Source organism: Antechinus flavipes, chromosome 1 (genome assembly GCF_016432865.1).
Source record: "Antechinus flavipes isolate AdamAnt ecotype Samford, QLD, Australia chromosome 1, AdamAnt_v2, whole genome shotgun sequence".
Taxonomy (NCBI): Eukaryota; Metazoa; Chordata; class Mammalia; order Dasyuromorphia; family Dasyuridae; genus Antechinus; species Antechinus flavipes.
In genome coordinates this window covers 191,400,682-191,412,242 of record NC_067398.1, presented here as the reverse complement: position 1 = coordinate 191,412,242, position 11,561 = coordinate 191,400,682, and the positions used below count along the sequence as shown (strand labels likewise).

The following is an 11,561-nucleotide window of genomic DNA, read 5'->3' as shown; positions in this document are numbered from 1 at the left end:
ATGAACAAGTTCATCATAGAAAGGCGTGGAACTGATGCAAAACAAGTAGAACCAGGAATATATTTTACACAATAACAGCAAAAATGTGCAATGATCAACTATGAAGGCTTGGTTCTTCTCAGTAGTTCAATGATTCAAAAGAATTCCAATAGAATTTGGACAGAAAATGATGTCTGTAATCAGAGAAAGAACTAAGGAGACTATATGTAAATCATCACAGGCTATGTTCACTTCTTTTTTCTGTTTTTTTTTTTTTTTAATCTCTCCCATGATTTTTCCCTTTTTTGTCTGATTTTTCTTTCCCAATGTAATTCACAAAGCACTGTATATTAAAAATATATAACCCCCCCAAAAAAAAGATCAAAAGCATATTTATGACCTTGGGAAGCAGCTCTGCAAATAAATAAACAAACATATAAATAAATAAACAAGCAAATAAATAAAAACACACGTTATGCATGCATACATGTATGTATATATATTTCCCATTCTCATTTTTATGTCCAATGCATTTCTGTTTCTGCTTGTTTTGTTCAGCATCAATCAATTCCAGATAGTAGACCTTCTATGATATTCAACTTTCAATTTTATATTGCTATAATCATAATCAAAATTAGTATTGAGAAAAATGCATTGCAGGCTTTAGTAATTTTGATAAAACTTGTTTGGTTCAAAAACTTTGGAAAAAGTCAAAATGACCCATAACAAAATAATTATCAATAATGTTATAGAACTTTCAATTTAAAATTATCACTAATTAGTGTTTACTGAATGCCTACTAAATAAATTGTATTGATAGATTCATTTATATAGCACTTATCTCTATATGCAAGTCAATTAAATATTTTCAGAAATGCAGAAACAAACAAATGAATTGTTATATTTAAGTAATTTACAATCTAACAGTATAATTTACCTTACATGGTTTATACACATTCTTGCCTGATAGCACTAATATATATCATATTTCTCAAGTCCTCTTAAGCTCTTTTGAATCTCTCATTTTTTTTTGATTTTTTGATTTTTCTTACCTTTCCTATCTGTAAACTTTAGTTTCTGACAAATTATTGGAGTCCCTGACAACTATGTCTACTGCATGTGAGATATGATGATAAAGAGACTATCCTTTAAATATTTGAAATATTTAATTCAATTAAAATTCATAAGTGAATTGGATGGCATGTCTTTCTTTTTAGGAAAATTCAACAAAATACAGACACAGAGAGGCCGATTAGTACAGTAAAGATAGTCCTGGACTTGGGGTCTATAAGATCTAAATTTGAATTCCAATTTAGACAGATATTTCTTGTATGATCCTGGGCAGATTGCTTCAACTTTCTAATGCTGTTTCCTTATTTATAAAAATCAAGATAAAAAGCATCTACTTCAAAGGATTGCTATAATGATTAAATGAAACAATAAATATATTTCCCATACTTTGCAAATCTTAAAGTCCTATGTAAATATTAGCTAAGAGTTAGTCTTGAAGTCAGAAAGGACTGATTTCACATTCTACTTCTGATACTGACTGTGTGACCCTGGGCAAATTACAATTCTCAAATGGCATGAACAATTCTTTAAGACTAAATTTCAAAGAATATTCTAGTTTTCATTGACAAAGGTAGGTCATAAAATATAGTTTCCAAACATTAATAAAATCATAAGTCTTTTCTTTATTCCTTTTCAATGATAATTGGGAGCAGGGTATTGTCTGCCAGTCTCTTGGCTTCTTTTCTGAAAGATGTCATTTCATCTTTACAATGCAGATTAATATCTAATATGGAAGAGATTGAATTAAGGAGCTTTAAAAAAGACCAACTCATTTTCCTGAGTTAGAAAACAGGCAAACATATGGCTATTACTATTTAGTGAATTTAAAGGCCTCACCCCAAATCACTGTCCATAATACTATAATCTAATTAAAATGTATAAGTAAAAAGCTAGATCATAGATATCCCACATTTTAGAAAATGAAAATTCTACAAACATACAGTATGATTTTGTTTAGTATGGGGAATTGAAAGGTATGATGTTTTACAAAAACATTTTCATAATGAAACTACTAATAAAAACTTCAAAATAATCACCATGAACCAAATTTGATCAATTGTTTTTCTACTTTTCCCTTTATCGCTCTTGACAATGTTGTTAAATGCATTTGTTGTCAATATGTGTGTTCTGAACCTGCATTGAATTTCTTTCCTGGTTTGATCCTGTGGTGAAGTCATAGTACTATGTATGTGGCATCAGTCTGTTGCTATGGAAATGGTCTGAATGTCCCAGTTTGAGTATTACGGCCTCATTTTAGAATCAAGAAAAAGGAGCAAGGGCATTGAGGGGCAGAATATTCTCATCAAATAAATGATTTGGAAGAAGGGAATCCTATCCCAGAAAGGTATATTTAATATCAATCTACATAAGATGGATATAGTATTGAGGAGAGGAAACAATCAAGGAATATAATGCTATGACATGCAAATGATCCACAACTTTGAAATTCACTTGAATAACTAGGTTCAGTCTTCCATTCAATAATAATTTTTATTCATTTTAAGTGGCATTTCCCCCCAAAATTTGGGTTTAGCTAAAACAATAGGTAATATTTTCATCCATTTATAAAAATAATCATAGTTCTTATGCTAATGGTTCTGTCTGGGACAATGGGGATAGGATAAGAGGTAGAAAAAAATTGCTATTTTGGTCCAGAAATCTGGGTAATGCAGATTATTAGTCTTGATTTGAAGAAATCAGTGACTATACTTAGAACTGGCATTCTTATTACATGATGTCTAGTCTCCTAGAGAGTGAAGGGTCTAGAGATCATGCTAAAATTGTCTAGCAGATTGTTGAAACTGGTGATATTTAAACTGGAATCTAGAAATTTAGAAGACATATGATAATGGTGTTCAAGTTTTTCAAGAACTATCATGGGGAAGAAGGATTAGACTTCTTTAAATAAGGAAAAATTTTTCTTTATATAATCCTTAATAAAACTCTTTAAAAAGTAGAAAAGACTGTTTTAGAGGTGATAAATTCCTAATTACTAGAAATTTTTCAATGTTAGCTGAATAACAAGTTATTGAGGATATTATAGAAGAGATTTCTATATTGTTACGGCTTGTACTATAATGCTACAAGGAAATAAGCAACAGAACCCAGATTACAAATTGTGTTAATATTTCACTACTCTGAGTCCCCTTTATTACAAAACCATTTTTATCATACCACAATGCTTGTATCCTCTTACAAAAAGATCTAATTGTGCTCCATTTTTCCTTTAAATGTCCCCTTCAACCCAACCTCTCAATATCTCAATCCTTATCTACTGAGTTTTCTCATTTGGTTTTCTGGAATTCCTGTTCCACTTAGCTTTCATTTTTAAACACTCTTCTTTCCCATGAATCTCCTCACTTTGCCACATTTCTGAGAACTGACTTCTTTCTGACAGAAACTGTTCTTTCTTAATCTAACCATTTCTTAATTTCTTTGTCATTTCTTTCTTTAGATCAAATTCAGGAATCATTTCCTAAGAATCTATCCTAAAATTCTCTAGTTTTCTCTCTACATATTATTATATAACACATTATATGTAATGTCATATAATAATTACATATACATTTGTTTTATAATATTTGTTAATTAATACTGACCCTTAATGATGAACAATAGCTAATTATATATAATATTATATAATTACCATATATTACACATATTATATAATGTTATGTAAATATAGAGTATTTTGATTTGTCTCATCAGCTCTCACAGATTGAATTATCACTCCTACACAGATAATACTCATAATTATTTATCCAATTAATCTCTCTCCTGAGATTTTTCACACAAATTAGAATATCACAAAAATTTAATATATGATTATTGATAAAGTTAAAGATATATCACAAAAGATAAAATTTAATATATATAAAACAATTCATTTAATGCTTCAAAAGATATGCTTCACATTTGTAATATTAGAGGTGCTTGTTTGACTTAAACTATCTTTTTTTTTTTTTGGTGTATGCAAATTCAATAAGTCAGCTATGTTTGATGGTACTCACTTATCTTGCTAATGAAGGTCATCCTAGTCTGAAATAAAGAAGTTATATGTTCTGGAAATAAGATAATTGTCAAATTCTACTCTCAATTTAGCCAGACCCCATGGTCATTATTTTATTAATTTCTGAAATCACTTATAGGAAGAATATTTATAAGCTAGAAAATATCTTGAAAAAAGCAATTAAGATGGTGAAAGATCTTGAATTCGTGCAGTATAAAGCCTGATTTGTAGAACTGAGAACATTAATATAGGAGAAGAGAAAGCTCAGGAAGAAAAAAAAAATGAGAACTTAATAGTTTTGTTAGATGTCTTCAAGCATTTGATGGAAGTTCCTGTGGGAAAGGAACTAGACTTGGATTCTTTCCAAGAAAGCAAAACTGGAACAATTGGGGATGGGGGAGGAGGGAGTTGCAAAAAAAAAGTCAGATGTAAAAGAAACAAACAAAAAAACTTCCTAAGCATGGGAAATAGCTAACAATGAAATTGTATGGTTAAAAAATAATTCCTTATTAGATTGTAAGCTCCTTTATTAGACTGTGAGCTTCTCCATTAGAGTATGAGCTCTTTGAGGAGAGGGACTACCTTTTGTCTCTTTTTGCTTCACTAGTGTTTATCAAAATAGCTGATATATAGCTGCTATTCAATCATTTCAGTCCTGTTTTACTCTTCATGATTCTACTTTTTGTGTGCTTGGTAAAACTACTGGAGTGCTTTGCTCTTTCTCCACTTTTTTTTTTTTTTTTTTTTTTCCTTAATGAGGAACTGAGGAAAACATGGTTAAGTGACTAGCCTGGGGTAATACTCCTAATAATTTTCTGAGACCAAACTTAACACTCATGAAGATGAACATTCCTGACTTCAGTTTTGGAATTATATTCATTATGCTGGATAGCTGCCCTGGCTCACATATATTGATTACTTGATTATGAAAGATTTTCTTTGTCAAACATATAATTGAAAGATGTTTCAAGGAATATGGATTCTGGACTAGGTTCGACTTCAGACCTCTCCAGATATCTTCTAGTATTCTATGACTTTTGAATACTGTAGACAAAAAAAGAAAAGGTAATTTACTCAAGAAAAAAAAATTCCAAAAAAGCCAAATAAGCACAGCTGCAAAAAGAAAACACTTTTTTCACTTTTTTCCTACTTGTAAATGTTATGGGGAAAATTTTTCTTTTTACACATCTATTTCTCTATTTAGATCTTTACAGATCTTTACATATCTATTGGGGAAATTACCAAAGACAAATATCTATAATTATCAGCTGCATTTACATGTGACATACTTTTTGTATTTTTGTGATTCCAAAACATAACAAAAATATTTCCATATAATTTTAAATTATTTGTGGATATTATTCACAAATCTTTATTTGTGATTTTAAGATGTTAACTTTTAAAATATGCATATTTTAATCATGTTATTTTTATTTTCTATGCTTTTTGTGAGAAAGGTATTGATCTTTTATTAATAATTATGTTGCACTTAATAAAAATATTTGCCTATATGTTATTTTAAAAATCATACTGCTTTGCAAGAAGCAGAGAACATTCCTTTTTGGAGGCATTTAATTAACCAAGTAAAACAAATTTTAGATGTAACTGCTTTTTTCGTTAGGTAATAAGCAATATTTCAATTTTCAAAAATTAAATCAAAAGTAAGATTGATAAAGAAAAGAAGCTTATATTCTTCTTTGCTTTTTTTGGCAGTCAGAAGTTCCTCATTTAAACTTAATGAAAGTAAATTGTGGCTACCCATTGGCTTGCTGAATGATCAATCACACCTCTGATAGCCTTTTAAAAAATAAGCTTTTCAGCTCTGCAGAGAGTTAACTTAGATGAACTTTGTGAGGCCAAGGAAGGTTTTCTTTAGTTTGGAGTTGAGCAATTTGAAGTAAAAAACAACAGTTTCACGTGGCCTTGCTTACTGACTTACTCAGCAAAGATTTAACAGCAGAGATAGCACTAGGAATATGGGACAGGAATAAAAAGGACAATGGAAGCCTGTGGTGACAGAATTGCAGTTTCTGCAATGGCTACTTATATGTCAGACATGATTTGAAGGATGAACCCCAAGCTTATCTTTATTTAGAATCACCCTGGGGGGCATAGACACCACTTCTTCATGGGATTAATATTGCAAAAGTAGCTTGATACAGTATAAAGAATCCTGGTTCTGAACTCAGAGTATCTGGGTTTAAATCTACAAAATCATCACAATTTTATAGTATAAATTAAGCACAGAAAGGAAACAATTATAGTAAGATTAAATTCAATGCCAAATTATTACAAAATTCAGGAAATCTCTGGGATTCACCTTACAAGAACACAAATAAAGATGATTATTTACAACCACAAAAAACTTTATAAAAACAAGAAATATTTAAAGAGTGATACCTACTACGTATAATTGTGCTATACTAATATAATAAAAAGATAATATTGTAACACTTTTTTGTGCTAGTCTTATATGATCTTGGGCAAATAATTAATCTGTATGGGTTTCAGAACCTTTCCTATACTATGGACTTTATTTCCTCTAAGATTTTTTTTTACCATTAAATCTATAATTCTATGTGATTTAAATTAATTATAGACAGTATTATACAAAATGAACCATAATAAGTTACATATGTGTGTAAATAATGCATATAAGTATATAGATGTGTGTATTTTCAATATAAATTAGGGAAAATATCCAATTAAACAAGGAATAGGGAAGAGCTTAACAGAAATAATATACTATGTATCTTAAAACTTTCTGCATGAAGAAAATCAATAAAGACCAAATTCTAAAGAGAGTAGAATTGAAATATGTTTTCATCAAATGTCATCAATAAAAGTTTGATATCCATAGTCTTGTGTAGCCTCATGAGTGATTTCCCAATAGACAAGTAGTCACTGGATATGAATAAGCAAATTTCAAATAAAAATTAATAATTACAAGTAAATGGCCACATGAACATATGCTCCAAATCACTAAAAATAAAAATGAGGCGATTTAAGGCAATATTAAAATTTTATAGCAAAAAGAAAAAGAAACAATAATTATGGAAAAACTATAGAAAGAAGAAACAGAATTATGCACTGTTTATTTTATTTTAAACTTCAACCTCAGTAAACAGATACATTTATTTCCATGTGCAAAGAATAGAAAAATTAAATATCTATTCTGCATAGATTATTTTAAATTATTAAACTTACCAAAGCTTAAATTAAACTTATTACATTAGTACCAGCATTATTCTTTCTTAATATGGTTCCTTACTGATATTATTTTTACATATTTTAAAAATATTTCATTCATGCTCTTTTCTTTCATATATTACTTCTGTTTTTATAAGGATTATCATCACCATTATCATCATCATTATTCTGATAAGAAGATTGTCACAGAAATAGGGAGTTTTGTGGATGTATAAAATAGTCCAAACATTGTGGATAGAAAAGGAGCCTGAATTGCTTCTATACTTTGTGTTAGGAGCAGCATTAGTTTTAAATTAGCTCAGCTGATTTTTCTTTAAGGGGGTGGGCAGAAAATTCTTAAAATTAATGGTATGGTTTCTTTGCCACTAGCCAATGGATAGTTGGTGCTAGAAGTTTTAAGAGAATTAATATTCCCCTCTGGAGACATTCTCTAATTTAACATAGCTATTGTCATTGAAAATAGGGAGATGGAAGAGATCAGTATTTGATATGAATTGTGACTTTTAACTTTATTCTGACTAAAGTTGTTTTATTACATTCTGTTGTCTCCGTGTGCCTCAATGCCTTGTTTTGCTTTACCTTTATCATAAAGAATTTTTAAAATAAAAAGTCAGAAAAAATCAATTTATCAAAAATTCTAGACACATTATATGTTACACACCACTTCTCTAAGGCAAAGAGAGAGGGGGATATGAATTCCTATATCTCTTCTTTGGAGCAAAGCTTGGTTATAATTTTATGCCATTATTTTGCTGTTACTGTTTGCATGTATATCACTATTGTCTCTGTGCATATTGTTTTTCTAGTTCTACTTTCACATTGCATTTGTTTATGTCTTTCCATACTAATCTTGATTCATCCTATTCATTGATGCTTCAAAATCAATAATATGCCCTTAAATTGATTTATCATAAATTGTCTAGTCATTCCAAAGCCAATAATAATTCCCAAATCATAGAATGACTTGACAACTCTATGAACAACCATTAGTCTATCTTTTCACAATCTCTGTAACATTGAGCAGTAAACTGATAGTGTGATGTCTGAACTACAGGACAAGATCTAAAGTGCATAATTATCAGGAATATTATACAAAGACAACAAAAAGCAGAATTTATGAAAGATGTTTTGGAGTTTGTTAGAGCCACATCAGATTTCCAAGATCACTCTTAGCTGGATGGCTAAACAAGAAAAATGAAATAGAGATAGAGGCAGGGCCAAAATTTTTGTTGGGCAACCAGAAAATGAAGCACTAAACTGAAGATGAAGAAGAGGGCAGGCTTTCTACTAGGCACTACATTCAAAAGTATATCCACTCATAGAGAGGACTGAACCAAGCCTTCTTAATCCCAGAATAACTTTAGTACAAAATTCTTATTGGGAAACTGAGCCTGTTAGATGTAAGTAAAGACATTATGGATAAAGGGACCCCAAAGAAGTACACCCAGTAGGATAAATCCACAACAAATACAAGTAAAGCCAAGTAAACAAAAAGTTTGAAGATTTGGCCATAAGAACTATAGGAATGATTGGGGGAAAAAGGCAAACAAAAAAAGGAATTTATGAATAAAATCCAAGATGTTAAGGAGGAAAAAAAAGAAGAATATTAAATAGTTAAAAAAATACTATCTGAGGAAAGGATTCTGGGAAGATGGTGGGATATGTCAGAAAATTTCAAACTCTCTTGATTTCTACCCTCCACCCCCCAAAAATAGAGCCTTAAAGTAAACATAGAGCAGTAAAAATAAATAAGTTTTGGGACAGTACTGATCCTTTTGAAACCACTGTAGAAGATGCAAAGAAAGAAGCCAGTACAGAGGTTTGGGCCATGGAAAATGTAACAACTGGACATTTGATCCACTGAAACAGCAAGCAGTGAATCCTAGAACTAGCTAAGTGCAACCTTGGGCAAGAAGGAACTATTACGGTAGTCCTGCTACGTGCAGAAGCTGTGAGGTGTGGTGCTTCTGTCTTTGGCTACTTACTAGAGTTTGGAATTCTTGGTTTGGGATTCAAGCCAGACAGAGGAACTGAAGGAGGATTTGAGGTTAGAGACATCATCCTTTACATCCCAGAACTAGAGGTGATTACATTAACAAGCTGTTATAAATTAAAAAATAAGAAGACGAAGGAGAAAAAACCCCAAAATAGAAAGTTATTATTGGAAATAGAGGTTTGTCTTCAGAGGAGGATATTGAAGCAAAAATGCCTCTCCTATACCAATGCGTAAACATCAAATGATCCACCTGTCCAAAAAAGAACTCATAGAACATCTCAGAAATGACTTTAAAAATCAAATGACAGAGATTAAGGGAGAAAACTTAAAAAGAACAATTGAAGAAAAACAAGATTATGAAAAGTCAATCAACTGGAAAAGAAGAGTGAAAATCTTTTTTATTTTTATTTTTAAAGCTTTTTTATTTACAAAATCCGTGCATGAGTAATTTTTCCAACATTGACCCTTGCATAACCTTTTGTTGCAATTTTTCCCCTTTTTGCCCCCACCCACTTCCCTATCTGAAATATAATGCAATACATGTTAAATATGTTGAAATACATGTTAGATCCAACATATGTATACATATTTATACCATTATCTGATTGTAAAAGAAAAATCAGATCAAGAAGAAAGAAAAAGAAAAACCGAGGGGGGAAAAAAACAAAATGCAAGCAAATAACAACAGAGTGAGAATGCTATTTTGTGTTTCACCCTCTGTTCCCATGGTTCTCTTTCTGGATATAGATGGTTCTCTTCATCACTGCACAAGTGGAACTGGTCCAAATCATCTCAATGTTTAAGAGAGCCATATCCATCAGAATTGATCATCATATAGTCTTCTTGTTGCAGTGTATAATGATCTCCTGGTTCTGCTCTTTTTACTTAGCATCAGTTCATGTAAGTCTCTCCAAGCCTCACTAAAATCATCCTGCTGGTCGTTTTTGTTTTGTTTTGTTTTGTTTTGTTTTTTAACCGAAAAATAGTATTCCATAGCATTTTTATACCAAAATTTATTCCACCATTCTCTAATTGATGGGCATACACTCAGTTTCCAATTTCTTGCCACTACAAAGAGGGCTGCAACAAACATTTTTGCACATATGGGTCCTTTTCCCTCTTTTAAGATCTCTTTGGGATATAATCTCAGTAGAAATATTGGTGGATCAAAGGATATGCACAGTTTGATAACTTTTTGGGCATAGTTCCAAACTGTTCTCCAGAATGATTGGATCCATTGACAGTTCCACCAACAATGTATCAGTATCCCAGTTTTCCCACATCCCATCCAATATTCGTAATTCTCTTTTCCAACATCTTAGTCAATCTGAGAGGTGTGTAGTGGTATCTCAAAGTTGTCTTAATTTGCATTTCTCTGATCAATAGTGATTTGGATCACCTTTTCATGTGGCTACAAATAGTTTCAATTTCTTGATCTGAAAATTGTTCATGTCCTTTGACCATTTGTCAATTGGAGAATGGCTTGAATTCTTATAAATTTGAGTCAATTCTTTATATATTTTAGAAATTAGGCTTTTATCAGATCTTTGAATGTAAAAATTGTTTTCACAGTTTCTTGCTTCCCTTCTAATCTTGTCTGCATTAGTTTTGTTTGTATAAAAACTTTTTAACTTATTATAATCAAAATTATCTATTTTATGATCAGTAATAGTTTCTAGTTCTTCTGTGGTCACAAATTCCTTCCTCCTCCACAAATCTGAGAGGTGAACTATCGTATGTTCTTCTAATTTGCTTATAATGTCACTATTTATGTTTAAATCATGAACCCATTTCGACCTTAGCTTGGTGTATGGTATTAGGTATATAGATCAATGCCTAGTTTCTGCCATACTAGTTTCCAAGTTTCCCAGCAGTTTCTGTCAAATAGTGAATTCTTATCCCCAAAGCTGGGACCTTTGGGTTTGTCAAACACCAATTGTTATAGTCATTTGCTGTTTTGTTTTATAAACTTAATCTATTTCATTGATCGATTTCTCTATTTCTTAGCCAGTATCAAATGGTTTTGAATACTCCTGCTTTATAATAGTTTTAGATCTGATACACCCAGACCACCTTCATTTGCTTTTCTTTTCATTAATTCCTATGGAATTCTTGATCTTTTTTTCTTACAGATTAATTTTGTTGTTTTTTTTTTTTTAGGTCAGTAAAATACTTTTTTGGGAGTTTGATTGGTATAGCACTAAATAAATAGATTAATTTAGGAAGTATTGTCATCGTTATTATATTTACTCAATCTATTCACAAGCACTTGATGTTTTTCCAATTGCTTAGATC

General features: G+C 30.8%; 1 long non-coding RNA gene across 1 annotated transcript in view; it reads left to right on the top strand.

Moving 5' to 3' along the window:
• The first annotated feature begins 2,304 nt into the window (after positions 1 to 2,304).
• Positions 2,305 to 11,561, top strand: part of LOC127551894 (uncharacterized) — a 91,022-nt gene continuing 81,765 nt past the window's right edge. Inside the window, exon 1 of the long non-coding RNA XR_007951202.1 lies at positions 2,305 to 2,395. This is a non-coding gene — a long non-coding RNA (uncharacterized LOC127551894). The remainder of the gene's footprint in view (positions 2,396 to 11,561) is intronic.